At 51.7% G+C, this 4966-nt stretch overlaps 1 non-coding gene across 1 annotated transcript in view; it reads right to left on the bottom strand.

The window, feature by feature from the left end:
- LOC124577377 overlaps window positions 1-31 on the bottom strand; it is a 1910-nt gene extending 1879 nt beyond the window's left edge. Inside the window, exon 1 of the ribosomal RNA XR_006972630.1 lies at window positions 1-31. This exon is cut by the window's left edge and continues 1879 nt beyond it. This is a non-coding gene — a ribosomal RNA (small subunit ribosomal RNA).
- Window positions 32-4966: the final 4935 nt, after the last annotated feature.

The raw sequence follows: 4966 nt of genomic DNA on the forward strand, positions 1-4966 counted from the left end.
GCATATGACTACTGGCAGGATCAACCAGGGAGCTGCGTCAACTAGAGCTGAGCAGCCGGCCGCCCGGGAGTGTGTCCCGGGGGCCCGCGCGAACACGCAAGCGTCCGCTCAATTATTCTGCAAACAGGAGGAGGCTGAGCTCCCCTGCACGATACACCTCGAAACCCTCTCAGGTCCCGGCGGCGCGCAGCGCCGTCCTAAGTACTTGGTCGGGTTCGAGAGAGGCGCAATCGCCCGGAGTTTGGCGAGTAGACGCATTAGGTGCGACCACCCGTGCTCCCAACTGAGCTTGCCGCTGCCGACAGAGGCCCGGGAGCGTGCTGTCGTGGCATTGCCGGCGGGAGACAACACGCGCCACCTACGGTGGCCGGCAGCTCCAACGCCAGCGCCACAGAAGGACAAAAGCCCCACTTGGGTGCCGAAGCGAACTCTCCCAGCACAGCGCACGCGCCAACACGTCCGCACAGCTGCGATACAAACCACCTGCGAGAACCGCAGAGGCGACCGAGCAGCAGACGGCGTCGCGGCGCCGAGCGCCGGGCGGCGGCGCATCCTCAGCGCACACAGTCCTCAATCGGACCAGCACACTGCAGATGTCCACCGCGCTTCGCACCGGGCCCGCGAGGACCTACTTTGGCCGCACGGCGCCGCGTGCAGGGTGCGCCGGCGCGCAGCTGCGCCGCCTGCCGCCTCCGTCGGCCGGCGCGCCTGCCACTGGCCGCCCCCACCAGCCGGCTGTAGCGCGTGCGCCCACGCACCGCGCGGCCAGCACGCCGGGAGGCCCCCCCTCACCGGCCGGGGACGGTCCCACCCAGCCACCGCCGCGTATCGCTTCACACCCACATGCCATTCACGTTCGTGGGCATGGTGGGTATCGCTGAAACAACCGGTTGGTAGCTCAACCGATCGTCGCCATCACTGATTCACCTCTAGCGAGAACAACCGCACCACAACGGTTTACCAGTTGTTCATTTGCGTAACGTCACCAGCAAACGTAGACGTCCATCGCCATTTGCAAATTCAACGATTGTTGCATGCCTGTGTCAGGTGTCACGACACACTATGTCTGCCCACATACACGCAACAACATGTGCACGCTTCGCGAACACGTGGAAGGTGGCCCCCGTACGTATGCGATGTCCATTGCGCGAACGACTGTCAACCGGCCTCTGTCGCATGTCGCAGATGTGGAACGCAGTGCACCATGCTGTCACGGTGTGTGAGAAGAGACGACTACGTCTGACAACACGCGCCACTACATCAACAGACGGCTCATGCTGATCGCCATCCAGGGCATACCACACTGCAATCCGGCTCTTATAGGGAGACGACACATAGCTGAGTGCACAACAGTTGGACCGCATGGTTCGCCGTTGTTGGCGCAGTCGTTGTACGGTCACATGTACCACGATGTATCATTCAGTACATGAGGACCAATGTGCAGTACAGTGTGTGATTTGGACGTACAACATCAGCGGACAGTTGACACAGGCCGTACCACAGCGTAGGCTAAGTGCTTCGCCATGCGAATGCCAATGAACAACTGCGAAGGGCATTGAGCATGTACGTCCTGCTGCCATCCACATTACAGTGTATCGCTGCAAGGTGTTTAACATGAAGCGATACACTGGGGACCAGGCAGTGCGAGTAGCAAACTATATTGCGGGGGTTGCAGTTAGGCAACACTACACTAATTTAACGCGTCGTATGACAATTACAGAGCGGGTTAAGGCCCAACGTGTGTTGGGTTAAGGCCCAACGTGTGTTGGGTTAAGGCCCAACGTGTGTTGGGTTAAGGCCCAACGTGTGTTGGGTTAAGGCCCAACGTGTGTTGGGTTAAGGCCCAACGTGTGTTGGGTTAAGGCCCAACGTGTGTTGGGTTAAGGCCCAACGTGTGTTGGGTTAAGGCCCAACGTGTGTTGGGTTAAGGCCCAACGTGTGTTGGGTTAAGGCCCAACGTGTGTTGGGTTAAGGCCCAACGTGTGTTGGGTTAAGGCCCAACGTGTGTTGGGTTAAGGCCCAACGTGTGTTGGGTTAAGGCCCAACGTGTGTTGGGTTAAGGCCCAACGTGGGTTGGGTTAAGGCGCAACGTGGGTTGGGTTAAGGCCCAACGTGGGTTGGGTTAAGGCGCAACGTGGGTTGGGTTAAGGCGCAACGTGGGTTGGGTTAAGGCGCAACGTGGGTTAGGTTAAGGCGCAACGTGGGTTAGGTTAAGGCGCAACGTAGGTTAGGTTAAGGCGCAATATAGGTTAGGTTAAGGCGCAATATAGGTTAGGTTAAGGCGCAATATAGGTTAGGTTAAGGCGCAATATAGGTTAGGTTAAGGCGCAATATAGGTTAGGTTAAGGCGCAACGTAGGTTAGGTTAAGGCGCAACATAGGTTAGGTTAAGGCGCAACATAGGTTAGGTTAAGGCGCAACATGGGTTAGGTTAAGGCGCAATATAGGTTAGGTTAAGGCACAATATGGGTTAGGTTAAGGCACAATATGGGTTAGGTTAAGGCACAATATGGGTTAGGTTAAGGCACAATATGGGTTAGGTTAAGGCACAATATGGGTTAGGTTAAGGCACAATATGGGTTAGGTTAAGGCACAATATGGGTTAGGTTAAGGCACAATATGGGTTAGGTTAAGGCACAATATGGGTTAGGTTAAGGCACAATATGGGTTAGGTTAAGGCACAATATGGGTTAGGTTAAGGCACAATATGGGTTAGGTTAAGGCACAATATGGGTTAGGTTAAGGCACAATATGGGTTAGGTTAAGGCACAATATGGGTTAGGTTAAGGCACAATATGGGTTAGGTTAAGGCACAATATGGGTTAGGTTAAGGCACAATATGGGTTAGGTTAAGGCACAATATGGGTTAGGTTAAGGCACAATATGGGTTAGGTTAAGGCACAATATGGGTTAGGTTAAGGCACAATATGGGTTAGGTTAAGGCACAATATGGGTTAGGTTAAGGCACAATATGGGTTAGGTTAAGGCACAATATGGGTTAGGTTAAGGCACAATATGGGTTAGGTTAAGGCACAATATGGGTTAGGTTAAGGCACAATATGGGTTAGGTTAAGGCACAATATGGGTTAGGTTAAGGCACAACGTGGGTTAGGTTAAGGCACAACGTGGGTTAGGTTAAGGCACAACGTGGGTTAGGTTAAGGCACAACGTGGGTTAGGTTAAGGCACAACGTGGGTTAGGTTAAGGCACAACGTGGGTTAGGTTAAGGCACAACGTGGGTTAGGTTAAGGCACAACGTGGGTTAGGTTAAGGCACAACGTGGGTTAGGTTAAGGCACAATACGGGTTAGGTTAAGGCACAATACGGGTTAGGTTAAGGCACAATACGGGTTAGGTTAAGGCACAATACGGGTTAGGTTAAGGCACAATACGGGTTAGGTTAAGGCACAATACGGGTTAGGTTAAGGCACAATACGGGTTAGGTTAAGGCACAATACGGGTTAGGTTAAGGCACAATACGGGTTAGGTTAAGGCACAATACGGGTTAGGTTAAGGCACAATACGGGTTAGGTTAAGGCACAATACGGGTTAGGTTAAGGTACAATACGGGTTAGGTTAAGGCACAATACGGGTTAGGTTAAGGCACAATACGGGTTAGGTTAAGGCACAATACGGGTTAGGTTAAGGCACAATATGGGTTAGGTTAAGGCACAATACGGGTTAGGTTAAGGCACAATATGGGTTAGGTTAAGGCACAATATGGGTTAGGTTAAGGCACAATATGGGTTAGGTTAATTCACAATATGGGTTAGGTTAAGGCACAATATGGGTTAGGTTAAGGCACAATATGGGTTAGGTTAAGGCACAATATGGGTTAGGTTAAGGCACAATATGGGTTAGGTTAAGGCACAATATGGGTTAGGTTAAGGCACAATGTGGGTTAGGTTAAGGCACAACGTGGGTTAGGTTAAGGCACAACGTGGGTTAGGTTAAGGCACAACGTGGGTTAGGTTAAGGCACAACGTGGGTTAGGTTAAGGCACAACGTGGGTTAGGTTAAGGCACAACGTGGGTTAGGTTAAGGCACAACGTGGGTTAGGTTAAGGCACAACGTGGGTTAGGTTAAGGCACAATACGGGTTAGGTTAAGGCACAATACGGGTTAGGTTAAGGCACAATACGGGTTAGGTTAAGGCACAATACGGGTTAGGTTAAGGCACAATACGGGTTAGGTTAAGGCACAATACGGGTTAGGTTAAGGCACAATACGGGTTAGGTTAAGGCACAATACGGGTTAGGTTAAGGCACAATACGGGTTAGGTTAAGGCACAATACGGGTTAGGTTAAGGCACAATACGGGTTAGGTTAAGGCACAACGTGGGTTAGGTTAAGGCACAACGTGGGTTAGGTTAAGGCACAACGTGGGTTAGGTTAAGGCACAACGTGGGTTAGGTTAAGGCACAACGTGGGTTAGGTTAAGGCACAACGTGGGTTAGGTTAAGGCACAACGTGGGTTAGGTTAAGGCACAATACGGGTTAGGTTAAGGCACAATACGGGTTAGGTTAAGGCACAATACGGGTTAGGTTAAGGCACAATACGGGTTAGGTTAAGGCACAATACGGGTTAGGTTAAGGCACAATACGGGTTAGGTTAAGGCACAATACGGGTTAGGTTAAGGCACAATACGGGTTAGGTTAAGGCACAATACGGGTTAGGTTAAGGTACACATTGTTGTAAGGAAAGGTGTTTTGGGGGGGGGGGGGCCGGTTTGTTGATTGTGATTATCGTAAGTAAATGACTGCGGCATCATCTGATTTGCCACGTCAGGGTGCACCTTTGGCTCATAACAGGCGGCGCTCTGATTCCATGCTTGTGGCAGACCTGTGTCTTTCATTCCTGCCATTGTTTGTGTGCTGTGACAGGAGGCAGTATTGTGATGTTGGGTGTACCCCTGTGTAGGACATGTGTGGGTGTTGGTGGCTTAGCTGAGCAATGGTGGTTGTCGGAA

Source organism: Schistocerca americana, unplaced genomic scaffold, assembly GCF_021461395.2.
Source record: "Schistocerca americana isolate TAMUIC-IGC-003095 unplaced genomic scaffold, iqSchAmer2.1 HiC_scaffold_266, whole genome shotgun sequence".
NCBI classification, from domain to species: Eukaryota; Metazoa; Arthropoda; class Insecta; order Orthoptera; family Acrididae; genus Schistocerca; species Schistocerca americana.